The 14,026-nt window shown below is 38.1% G+C and overlaps 1 protein-coding gene across 1 annotated transcript in view; it reads left to right on the top strand.

Annotated features, from left to right (window-relative positions):
* SLC26A8 (solute carrier family 26 member 8) overlaps positions 1–14,026 on the top strand; it is an 83,280-nt gene that overhangs the window by 44,550 nt on the left and 24,704 nt on the right. The window lies entirely within an intron of this gene.

Raw genomic sequence — 14,026 nt, 5'->3', positions numbered from 1 at the left:
GCAGAGGATTGAGTGGAAGCTACACTGACACTCTCCCAGGACCAAACTGGAATTACAACTAAAATATAGAAAAACCATCCTGAATAATAAACTGAAGACTAGCTGGAAAGCACCCTCATAACCAAAAACCTAAAGTGGGAACCACATAGAGACTAGCATTAGCTGAAGGTCCAGAGGGATATCTCAGTTATAGGGGGTTCCCACTGAGAATTCTGAGGCTAAACCCCAAGCTGGGCTCCCCAGCCCAGAGCACCAGAACTGAGAAAAGTGCTCACATAACATCTGGCTGTGAAAAGCAATGGGGTTTCTGTCTGCCAACGAGAGATGGCTGGAAATGCAGCACCCTCTTAAAAGGCCAATGCACAAAGTTTTGTGTGTAGCTACTCACCTGGGTTCTCGTGGAGGAAGGGCAGGGTGGACTAGAGATGTGTGAGGAGAATCCAGGAATGCTGGCTCGGGAGATAGAGCTCAAAGGGCAGCCACCTGGACTCTTGTGCTGAATCATTCCCCCATACAGCAGAGGACACCTTTCTCAACCAGACACTTACCTTCCAAGCAGCTTATGCCTGGGAGGGGGGAAGCAATTGCTCCACCCTGTTGGAAAAACTCTCACCCCACCCTGTAAAGTTTTTACAGCCTGAGGCTCATTATGAGACTGAATAACAGAATCTGGGTGCCTTGAGTCTTTGCTGATTTGCTTCTGGACCCAGGACTTGGAAAAGCAGACCTTGGTGCCCATCTTGGTCCTTTCCAAATACACCCAGCCCCAGCAGAGGGAACCCTGGAGTGCAAAAAACTTCAAACAGAGTACTCAAGGCCAGTCACAAACAACATCGGACAATGGCCTGCACCAGAGACCACCCAAAAGACTGGGAGTCCTAGCAGATCTACCTAATACATAGAAACAAATCCAAACAGGCAGCCAAAATGGGGAGATAAAAAAAAAAAAAAAAAAGTCTCAAATGAAAGAACAAAAGAATTCTCCAGAAGAAGAGCTAAATGAAATGGAGATAAGCAATATATTAGATATAGAGTTCAGAATACTGATCATAAGGATGCTCAACAGTAGAAAAGATGGAAATTATGAAGGAAATTAAGAACAACATAGCAGAAATAAAGAATACATTGAAAGGAATAAACAGCAGGTTAGAGGAAGCTAAGGATTGGATCAGAGAATTAGAAGACAGGATAGAAAATATCACTCAATCAGAGAACCAAAAAGAAAAAAACAATTGAAAAACAGGAGGACAGTTTAAGGGAGATGTGGGACAACATGAAATATAACAATATTTGCATCATAGTAGAACCAGAAGATGTAGAAAGAAAACAGGGTTTAGAGAATATGTTTGAAGAAATAATGACAGAAAACTTCCCTAATCTGGAAAAGGAAAAACTCACACAAGTTCAGGAGACACAGAGAGTCCCAAGCAAGAGGAACCCAAAGAGGCCCGCACCCAGACACATCATAATTAAAATAAAAAATTCAAGACAAAGAGAGAATCATAAAGGTAGCAAGAGAAAAGCAAGCTGTTACCTACAAAGGAGCTCCCATAAGTCTGTCAGCTGATTTCTCGGCAGAAACTGTACAGGCCAAAAGGGAATGGCATGAAGTATTCAAGGTAATGAAAAACTAGGATCTGAAACCAAGGTGACTCTATCCAGGAAGGCTATCATTCAAAGCAGATGGTGAAATAAAGAGTTCCCCAGACCAAAAAAAAAGGCTAACGGAGTTCATCACCACCAAACCAGCATTGCAAGAAATGTTAAAGGGGCAGCTGTAATTAGAAGTTGAAACAGAGAGAGAGAAACATAGGCATAAAGAAATAAAATGTCAATAGGTAAGTACCTATCAATAATAGCCTTAAATATAGGTGGATTAAATGCTCCAATCAAAAGACATAGGGAAGCTGAATGGATAAGAAAACATGACCCAAATATATGCTGCCTACAAGAGACCCATCTCAGAACAAAAGACACACAGGCTGAAAAAAAAAAAAAAATTCTGGAGGACTTCAAGGAAGAGATCAACAGCAATACAGTCATAGTAGGGGACTTGATCATCACACTGACTTTACTTGGTAGATCTTCCAAACAACATATCAACAAGGAAACAGTGACTCTAAATTACACACTAGATCAGATAGTTTAATTGACATTTATAGAACATTCCACTCCAAAGATGCAGAGTAAGCATTCTCCTCAAGTGCACATAGAACATTCTCAAAGATAGACCACATGTTAGGACACAAAACAAGTCTCTACAAGTTCAAGAAGTTTGAAATCATATCAAGCATCTTCTTGTACATTTACACCATGGAATACTATGCAGCTGTGAAAAAGAAGGATCCCCTACCCTATGAGACAGCATGGTAGTACCTGGAGAGTATTACGCTAAGCAAAATAAGCCAGTTAGAGAAAGATAAATGTCACATCATCTTACTCATATGTGGAATCTAGTGGAACAAAATTAACCAATGAATGAAATAGATCCAGAGACACAGAAGCATGGAACAGACTGATGAATCTCAGAGGGAAGGCAGGGCTGAGTGGATGGGTGGGTGAGGAGAGATTAACCTAAGAATTTATATGCATATATGCATAACCCATGGGCACAGACAATAGAGTGGTGAAGGCCTGGGGGAGGGGTTTAGGGCAGAGGGGATTACGGGGAAAGAAAGGGGAGCATTTGTAATACTTTCAACAATAAAAATAAATTTTTTTTAAAAAAGCACTGCCAGGCATAGCTCAATGGTTGAGCATTGACTTGTGATCCAGGAGATCTCAGTTGGATTCCCAGTAAGGACACATGCCCGGGTTGCAGGCTCGATCCCCAGTGAGGGGAGTGCAGGAGGCAGCTGATCAATGGCTCTCATCATTGATGTTTCTCTCTCTCTCTCTCTCTCCCTTCCTCTCTCTGAAATCAATAAAGGTTTTTTTGTTTTTTTTAAAAAAAAGAAGCTCTGTTTCATGTACTCACAACTGCAAGCCTACTTTTGCCTACCCCTCCCCTGTGTTGTAAGATAAGAGTCCAGCTTTATCCTTTGTTGAATGTCCAGTTGTCCCAGCACCACCTGCTGAAGAGACTTCTTTCCCTATTGGATGATCTTGGCACCCTTGTTGAAAATCCATTGATCATAAATGTTTGGGTTTGTTTTTGAACTCTCAGTTCTATTCCATTGATTTATATGTTTATCCCTATGCCACTCTTAGTTACTATAGCTTTGAAATGGAGAATTGTGGGTCCTCCAACTTTATTCTTCATTTTCAAGATTGTTTTTGGCTATTCAGGGTCCTTCGAAATTCCATATGAATTGTAAAATCAGCTTTTCCATTTCTACAAAAGTGGTCATTAGGAGTTTGATAGGGATTACTTTGAATCTATATACATATTGCTTTGATCTTCTTACTGGCCAAATACATAAAATATGCTTAAATACATAAATACATAAAAATTCTAAAAGAATAAACTCATTTTTTCACCCTTGGAAAATGCTATGGAACCAATTTGTTATTTTGAAATTGTTAAATAAAGGAAACAAATCAAGTACTTATCCTGCCTTTCCTGTAAGAACTGCTCTTTGGGATAGCCAAGTAGTTGATAACAAGACATTTCACTTTATAGAAGAATTATATCCAATAAAGGGAGAAGGAATTATAGAATTAGAATATCACCATTGAGGGATAATAGCATATCATCTGCTAACATCACAAAAAGAGACAATTAATAACCAACTATCAGCAAATTAAGAAAACAATCCCATTTGCAATTGCATAGAGAAAAATAAAATACCTAAGAATAAATTTAACCAAGGAGGTGAAAGACCTGTACACTGACAACTATAGACATTGATGAAAAAAATTGAAGATACAAATAAATGAAAAGAAATTCCATGCCCATGGATTGGAAGAATTAATATTGTTAAAATGTCCATATACCCAAAGCAATCTACACATTCAATAAAAATTCCCTATCAAAAGTCCAATGTCATATTTCACAGAAATACAACAAACAATCCTGCCCGGCCGGGCATGGCTCAGCAGTTGAGCGTCGACCTAGGATCCAGGCCATCAGGGTTCGATTCCCGGTCAGGGCACATGCCTGGGTTGTGGGCTCGATCAATGACTCTCTCATCATTGATGTTTCTATTTCTCCCTCTCCTTTCCTCTCTCTGAAATCAATAAAAATATATTTTAAAAAAAGAAAAGAACAAACAATCCTAAAATTTGTATGGAATCTCAAAAGACTCCCAAATAGCCAAGCAACATTGAGAAAGAAGACAAAGCTGGAGGCATCACACTTCCTGGTTTCAAACTATATTAAAAAGCTATAGTAATCAAAACAGTATGGCGTCAGAATAAAAACAGACCCATAGATCAAAGCAATAGAATGAAGAGCCCAGAAACAAACCCATGCATATATGAGCAATTCATTTACAACAGAGACCCAAGAATACACAATGGGGGATGAAACTAGGCCACAAAAATCAACTCAAAGTGGAATAGAGACAAACTTAGGACTTAACACGGTAACACTCCTGAAAGAAAATATAAGCAGTAACCTCCTTGACACTGATCTTGATGATTATTTTTTGGGATCTGACTCTAAAGCAAAGGCAAAAAAGACAAAATAAACAGGTGGGACTACATCAAACTGAAAACCTTCACAGCAAATGAAACCATCAAAAAAAAAAAAATGATGGTTTGCTATTCATTCAGCATTATTTACAATAGCCTGTCAAATGTGAGCATTTGCAAATCATATACCTGATAAGGGGTTAATATCCTAAATGTATAAAGAACTCATACAACTCAATAGCAAAAAAATCTAACAATTTTATTTAAAAGTGGGCAGAGGATCTGAATAGACAATTTCCCTAAGAAGACATACAGATGGCAAATAGGTGAATGAAAACATTCTCAGTATCATTAACCACCAGGGAAATGAGAATCAAAACCACAATGAAATATCACTCACACCTGCGAGAATGGCTATTTATCAAAAAGACAAGAAATAACAAGGACTGGCGAGGGCATGGAGGAAAGGGAACATTTGTACATTGACGGTGGGAATGGAGGTTTCCCCAAAAATTAAAAATAGAATTACCATATAGATGACCTAGCAATTCCACTTCAGGGGATTTATTGAAAGGAAATGAAACCGCTGTTCTCTGCAGCATTATTTACAATAGCCAAGACATGGAAACAACCTAAGTGCCCACTGATGGATGGATGGGTAAAGAAAATGTGGAATATATACATAATGGAATATTATGCAGCCATTAAAAGAAGGAAATCTTGCCATTTGCAGCATGGACGGACCTTGAGAACATTGTGCTAAGTGAAATAAGTCAGATAGAGGAAGGCAAATACTGTATGATCTCACTTATATGTGGAATCTAAAAAAAGTAAAAATTAAAACAATCAGTCTTGCCGGGGGGGCGGGGCGGGGGGGGGCGGAGTGGTGAAATGGTTGAAAATGGTCAAAAGGTACAAACTTGTTATACAATAAATAAGTCATGGAGATGTACAGCATGGTGACTAGTTAATAACACTATGTTGTATATTTGAAAGTTGCTAAGAGGGTTTATCTTAAATGTTCTCATCCCAAGGAAAAAAAATTGGAACTATGTGTGGTGACAGATGTTAACTAGATTTATTGTGGTGATCATCTCACAATATATACAAATATCAAATCATTATGTTCTACACCTGAAACTAATATAATGTTATATGTCAAATATATCTTTAGAAAGACAATTAGACATTGTGTGTCTCCTGACACAAGTATACACCACCATCTATGAAGTATTTTTGCCTCCACCAAAAATCCCATATTTGACCAAACCTGAAGGGCTAACCACCAATTTACAGTAAATGCAAGGAAGAGAGGAATGTGATCAGCAAAATCTAGACTATGGGAAAATCTAATAGGACCAATGACTCCCTCCCTCCCTCTCTCCCTCCTCCTTCCCTCCCTCCCTCCCTCCCTCTCTCCTTCCTTCCTTCCTTCCCTCCCTCCCTCCCTCCCTCCCTCCCTCCCTCCCTCCCTCCTTCCTTCCTTCCCTCCCTCCCTCCCTGCTTCAAAATAAAATAAGATTGGTTATAAATTGTGTTGAAAGTGAGCGATGGGCACACCAGAGTTCATTATACTATCCTTTGTTTTGTAAATGTTTGAAAAGTTTCCACTTTTAAAATAAAAGATCAAACATTTATGAGTGGTACTATGCTGCATGCATATAAAGGGGGCCAAAAGCATAGACTCTGTCCCCCTAAGAAATCATAGCCTAAAATTTACAACACAGAAGCTGACTTAACAGATACTCTGGGCAACATTACTAAACCCATACACAAACAGACAAGCGTCCATTCTTGTAAGAATTAGGATGGTCATTAATTCTCTAGTCAGCAATCTGATGGTAATACTCACAAAGAAGAAAGCTTATTGTCTCAAGGAGAATTTCCTAGTTAATATGGTAGGAGACGAGACATAGCTGGGAAAAGGTTCTGAGCATGGTTCTATGTGTTTGGCAATGTTTTTTATGATATGATCTTAGTAGAAATAGAATGTATTGGCTTAGTAGAATTAGATGATCATGACTAGCAGCAAAATGAATAAGTCTGAAAATTCTAGTGGCTTCAAAACAACAGGACGTTAGAGAGGATTCTGGTAGATGGTGGAGTAGGAAGCACCAGGAATCTCTCTACCTAAACAACAACTGCACTGGTAGAATGTCTCATGTAACTATTTTGGAACTCTGGAGCCTACTGAAGGCCTACAATTTCAAGAAGAAAATTTGGCCCTGGCCGGTTTGGTTCAGTGGTTAGGACATCAAAAAAAAAACAACTGTATATACACGGGAAATTAGAAAGTTACACATGCCCAGAGAATGGCTCAGAAAAAAACAGACAGGACCTTAAATTTACACCTCAGGCTAATCCTTGGCACAGCAACAGCCTACAACACCAAAAAAACAGTAACAAAAACAGAAAACCTTGAGAAGGGGGAGAATTTGATTTCCAGAGTTGCCACATTATTATATTCAAATATCCAGTGTTCAACAAAAATCACAAGGCATACAAAGAAATAGGAAGTGTGGCCCATTCAATGGAAAAAAATAAATCAACAAAAACTGTCCTGAAAAAGACCTAATGGCAGATCTACTAGACAAAGACTTTAAAACAATTTTCTAAAGATACTCAAAGAACTGAAGGAAGAAGTGGAGAAAGTCCAGAAAATGATGTATAAACAAAATGGAAATATCAAAAGATAGAAACCTAAAAAAAAAAAAAAAAAAAAAAAAAAAAAAAGGAGTTCTGGGGCTGTGAAGTACAATAACTGAAATTAAAAAATTCACTGTAGTCATTGCCACATAATGACATTTCAACAACATACTGCATGTATGACAGTGGTCCCATAAGATTATAATGGAGCTGAAAAATTCCTATCACCTAGTGACAACATAGCCATCCTAACACCATAGTGCAAAACATTCCTCACATGTTTGTGGTGACACCGGTAAAAACAAACCTACTGCACTGCCAGTCATATAAAAGTATAGCACATAGCCCGGCCGGCATTGCTCAGCGGTTGAGCATCAACTTATGATCCAGGAGATCTCAGTTCAATTCTGGTCAAGGCACATTCCTGGGTTTCAGGCTCGATTCCCAGTAGGGGGCGTGCAGGAGGCAGCCGGTCAATGACTCTTTCTAGTCATTGATGTTTCTATCTTTCTCTCCCTGTTCTCTCCTCTCTTTGAAATCAATAAAGACATATTTTTTTTAAAAGTATAGCACAGCCCAGCCGGGCCTGGCTCAGCGGTTGAGCATCGACCTGGGTTCCAGGTGATGGGGTTCGATTCCGTCAGGGCACATGCCCGGGTTGCAGGCTTGATCAATGACTCCCTCATCATTGATGTTTCTATCTTTCTCTTTCCCTCTCCTTTCCCCTCTCTGAAATCAATAAAGGTATATTTTTTAAAAAAAGTATAGCACATACAATTATGTACAGTCATAAAACTTGATAATGATTATAAATGATTATTAGTGGTTTATGTATTTTCTATACTATTTATTGTTATTTTAGAGTGTACTTTTCCTATTTATTTAAAAAAAAAAAAAGTTTGCTGTAAAACAGTATGCTGTGTTATGCCAGCAGCAGCCTCATACATCTCGTGTTTACCACATCTCTGATTGCATCATTTTGCTCTGTGCTTGATTTAATCTTGTGTTGTTTCCTTTCCTATGTTGTTTCCTTGTTGTGGCCACTGTTAAGGTTGTCGGTAAGAGGCCATATTGAATGATTGACCTGGAAACAAAATTAAAAATGATTAATAGTGATTTCCACTATGAAGGTGGAAAATCAGTGATGGTTATTTCTCACAAGTCAGACATGACCCATTCCACCGTAGCTATGATATTGAAAAGCAAGAACAAATGATGGAAGGTGTTAAAGGGTCTACTTCATTGAAGGCAATAGGACTAACAAAAACTCGAGAAGGGCTATATCAGACATGGAGAAGCTTCTAATGACCTGGATTGAAAACCAGACACAGAAGTGTATCCCTCTCAGCACCATGACAATCTCACCCACAGCAAAAAGTTTGCTTGTGATGTTGAAAGAAAACACTGGACCCAACTACAGTGTCGCACTTACTGCTAGCTCTGGGTGGTTTAAATGATTCAAGGTTCATTACACAAAGTGAAAGTGAGTGGCGAGTCTGCTAGTGCTGATGTAAAGGCAGCTGATGAACTTTTGGAAACTCTAGATAAGCTGATTGTGGAGGAAAATTACTTGCCAGAACAAGTATTCAATATGGATGAAACCTCCCTATTCTGGAAATGGATGCCTGAAAAGACTTCCCTCCATAAGGAGGCCAAACAATTCCAGGTTTCAAGGCTTTTAAGGACAGGATAACAGTCTTGCTTGGGGGCAATACTGCAGGCTAAAAATTGAAATCCTTTGTGATCTGGGACAGTGAGAATCCCAGGGCCTTCAAGCCTATCACTGAGCACACCCTGCCAGTATACGGTAGGAGCAATACATCGTGGATGACCCAGCTCCTCTTCCAAGATGCCCTCTTTGATTGCTGTGCCAGCACAATGAAGAAGTACTGTTTGGAAAATAACATACCTTTTAAGATCTTCCTTGTTGCTGATAATGTTCCCAAATATCCTCATTTTATCAGTGATCTTTATCCCAATATCAAAGTGATGTTTCTCCCTCCAAACATCACCTATTTGATCCAACCAATGAATCAAAGAGCTATAACAGGGTTTAAAGCCTACCACCTGAGGAGGATCTTTGCCCAGGCTATTGCTGCAACTAATGAAGACACTGAAAAACACTGATGCAATTCTGGAAGGATTACAACATCTATCACTACATCAAGAACTTTGCTTGGGCATGGGGTGATGTTACCAAGAAGCGTATGAATGGCATGTGGAAGGAGACACTCAAGAGTTCTTTCCATGACTTCAAAGTATTTGCCAAGGATACGGAGGTTGCAAAAACCAGCAAGACTGTGGTTGAGATGGCAAACAACCTTAACCTGGGCGTGGGTGAGGATGGCACTGAGGAGCTTGCAGAGGCAGTTCCTGAGGAACTGACTAATGAGGAACTGTTGGAACTGGAACAGGAACACATAGCTGAACAATGGGCAAGAGAAAAGGAAACTGCAGGGGAAAACAAGAAGGACCCCCAACAAAATTAACAGTAAAAAGCTTAACAGAAGCTCTTGCAGACCTCAACAAGCTCCTTTAAAAATTTGAAAACCTAGCCCTAGCCAGTTTGCTCAGTGGTTAGAGCATCGGCCTGCGGACTGAATGGTCCCATGTTCGATTCCAGCCAAGGGCACACACGTACCTCGATTGGAGGCGTGTGGAAAGCAGCCAATTGATGTATCTCTCTCACATCGATGTTTCTCTCTCTCTCTCTCCCTTCCACTCACTCTGAAAAAGCAATGGAAAAAATACCCTCAGGTGAGGATAAAAAAAAAAAAAATTTGAAAACTTAGACCCAACACCAAAAATTTTCATTAACAGAGAGAAATATTCACGATGCATTATCTGCTTACAGTCAAACTATGATGGGGGAAAAAAGAAGCAAACCACCACGGACATATTTCTGAAAAGAGTGACACCTCCTCAAGAAGAGCCTTCAGGTTCTTCAGGAAGTATCCCAGGAGAAGGCATTATCATCGTAAGAAAGGGTAGCTACATGCTTGTTATTGTCCCTGAAGACTGTCCAGTGGGACAAGATGTAGAGGTGGAAAACAGTGATACTGATGATCCTTACCCTGTGTAGGCCCAGGCTAATGTGGGTTTGTGTCTTAGTTTTTAACCAAAAAGTTTAAAAAGAAAAAAATTAAAAATGTAAAAAATAAAAATGTTATTGCCCTGGCTGGGTGACTCGGTTGGAGCGTAGTCCCATACATCAAAAGGTTTCCAGTTTGACTCTGGTCAGGGTACATACCTGGTTGCAGGTTTGATCCCTGGTTGCAGTGCTTGTGAGAGGCAATCTATAGATGTCTCTCTCACATTAATGTTTCTCTCTCTCTCTCTCCCTTCCTCTCTCTCTCTAAAATCAATAAAAACATATCCTTGGGTGACTATTAACAACAAAAAAAGAAATGTTATAGAATAAGGATATAAAGAAAGAAAATATTTTTGTATAGCTGTACAATGTGTTTGTATTTTAAGGTAAGTGTCATTACAAAAGAGTCAGAAAGTTTAAAAAAATAACTGTAAAAAAGTTAGAGTAAGCTAAGATTAATTTATTATTGAAGAAAGAAAATTATTTTTTATAAATTTAATGTAGCCTAAGTGTACAGGGTTTATAAAGTATACAGTGGTGTGCAGTAATATCCTAGGCCTTCATATTTACTTACCACTCACTCGCTGACCCACTCAGAGCAACTTCCAGTCCTGCAAGCTCAGTTCATGGTGAGTGCCCTATACAGGTGCACCATATTTTATCTTTTATATCATATTCGTACCGTATCTTTTCTGTGTTTAGATATACTTAGATACACAAATAGTTACCATTGTGTTACAATTGCCTACAGCAGTCAGTACAGTAAAATGCTGTACAGGTTTGTAGTCTAGGAGCAATAGGCTAGACCATATAGCCTAGGTGTGTGACATCTAGGTTTGAGTAAGTGCACTCTGTGACATTTGCACAATGATGAAATCACCTAATCACATATTTCTCTGAATGTATCCCCATTGTTAAGCAACACATGGCTGTAGAGGTATCCACAGTCAAAAGAATCAGTGAACTAAAAGATAGGACAGTAGAAATTATCAAGTCTGAAGAACAGGGGGGAAAAAAGATTGGAGAAAAGTGAACAGAGTCTAAGGGCCCTCTGGGACACCATCAAGAAGACCAGCATACACATTGTGGTCTCAAAAGCAAAAGAGAAAGAGAAAGGGATGGAGAAAATATTTGAAGAAATAATGGCTGAAAACATCCCAAATTTGATGAAATACATGAATATAAACATCTAGGAAGCTCAACAAATTCCTAGTAAGATGAACTAAAAATGACCCACACCTAGACACATTATAATCAGACTTTCAAAAGACAAAGAAAGAACCTTGAAAGCATCAGGAGAGAAATGACTCATCACACACAAGGGCTCCTCAATAAAATAATGAGCAGATTTCTTGTCAGAAACTTTAGAGGCCAGAATACAATGGATCAACATGTTCAAGGTGCTAAAAGAAAAAAACTGTCAACCAAGAATTCTATATCCAGCAAAACTGTCCTCCAAAAGTGAAGGAGAAATTAAGACATTCCCAGATAAATAAAAACTGAGGGAGTTCACTGCCATTAGACCTGCCCAGCAACAAATGCTCAAGGAAGTCCTGCAAGGTGAAAGAAAAGGACACTAGACAGTAACATGAAGCTGTATGAGAAATAAATAGCTCAATAAAAGCAAATATTGGGCAATTATAAAAGTTACTATTATTGTTACAATGGTTTGTAACTCCACATTTTTATTTCTGCATAATTCAGGAGACTAATGCATTTAAAAGAATTATTTATGTTTTGGAGTACACAATGTATGAAATGTAATTTTGTGTCATTGATAACCAAAAGGGGCAGGGATAAAGCTGTAAGGAAACATAATTCTTGCATGTTATTGAAGGTAAGCTGGGATAAATTCAAATTAGAGTGTTATAACTTTAGGATATTAAATGTAACCCCCATGGTAACCACAAAGGAAATAGCTATAGAATATACACAAAAGGAAATTAGAAAGGAATTTAATCACTTCATTACAAAAAAATCAACTAAATATCAAATTACCACATTGTACACTTTAAAGATCTTAGAGTTTTATGTTAATTGTACCTCAATAAAGAGAACAAAAAGAACAAACACATTTTAAGAAACAACAAAAAATCAACTAAACACAAAAGAAGACAGTAATACAGGAAATACAGGACAATAAAGCTCTAAGGCATGTAGAAAAAAATGGCAAAATTACAGAAGTAAGTTCCTCCTTATCAGTAATTACTCTAAATGTAAATGGATTAAACTCTACAGCCAAAAGACTGAGATTGGCAGAATCGCTAAAAACATGATCCCACTATATGCTGACTGCGAAAGACACAGTTTAGATCCAAAGACACAAACAGTTTGAAAGTGAATGGATGGGAAAATACATTCCATGTAAATAGTAACCTACAGAGAGCAGGAGTGGGTATGCTAATATCTGAACAAAATAGACTTCAAATTTAAAAGGCCACATGTGGGAAATCTACAGCAAACATCACACTCAATGTTGAAATACTGAAAGCTTTTCCTCTAAGATCAAGAACAAGGCAAGGATGCCCCCTTTCATCACTTCTATTGAAATAGTACGGGGAATTCTAGCTGGAGCAATTGGGCATTAAATAAATAAAATAAGTAAATAAATAAATAAATGGCATCCAAATTGGAAAGGAAGCAGTAAAATTATTTCTGTTTGTAGATGATAATAGTGTATTTATAGAAAACCCGAAAGATTTCACACACAACAAACTGTTAGAACCAATAAACAAATTCAGCAAAGTAGCAGATTACAAAGCCAACACAAAAAAGAGAGCTTTTCTATACACTAACTGAACAATCTGAAAAGGAAATTATGGAAACAATTCCATTTGCAGTAGCATCAAAAAGAATAAAATACTTAGGAATTAACCAAGGAGGTAAAAGTCTTACACAATGAAAGCTATAAAACATTGATGAAGAAAATTAAAGAAGACATAAATAGATGGAAATACATCCCATGTTCACAGATTGGATGTTGTTAAGATGTCAATACTACCCAAAACAATCAGCAGATTCAATTCAATCCTTATTAAAATCTCCGTGAGGTTTTTATTGCAGGAAAAAAAAAAAAAATCCTAAAATTCATATAGAATCTCAAGGAGCCCCAAATAGGCAAAGCAATCCTGAAAAAGATGAACAAAGTTGGAGAACTCACACTTCCTAATTTCAAAACTTACTATAAAGCTACAGTAATCAGAAACAATGTAATGCCAGCATAAAGACAGACATACAGACCAATGGAATGGAATGGAATGCAGAGCTCAGAAATAAACCCTCGCCTACATGGTCAAATGACAAGGGTGCCAAGACCATTCAATGGGGAGAGGACAATCTTTTCAACAAATGGTACTAGGGAAACTGGGTATCCATATGCAAAAGGATGAAATCGGACTCTTACCTAATGCCGTGTACAAAAATTATCTCAAAACTGATCAAAGACCAGAATGTAAGACCTAAAACTATAAAACTGTTAGAAGAAAACATAGGGCAAAAGCTTCATGACATTGAATTTGGCAGTGATTTCTTGGATATGACACCGAAGGCGTAGGCAACAAGGGAAAATAGACAAATTACACTTTATGAAAACTAAAAACTTTCATGCATCAAAAGCCACTATAAAGAGTAAAAAGGTAACCCACAAAATAGGAGAAAACATTTGCAAATCTGAAAGATTTGATTGTGAATAGAAGGGAATTCACCGAACTTTTT

This window comes from Miniopterus natalensis, chromosome 5 (genome assembly GCF_054644295.1).
Source record: "Miniopterus natalensis isolate mMinNat1 chromosome 5, mMinNat1.hap1, whole genome shotgun sequence".
NCBI classification, from domain to species: Eukaryota; Metazoa; Chordata; class Mammalia; order Chiroptera; family Miniopteridae; genus Miniopterus; species Miniopterus natalensis.
This window is presented reverse-complemented; position numbering and strand designations above follow the sequence as displayed.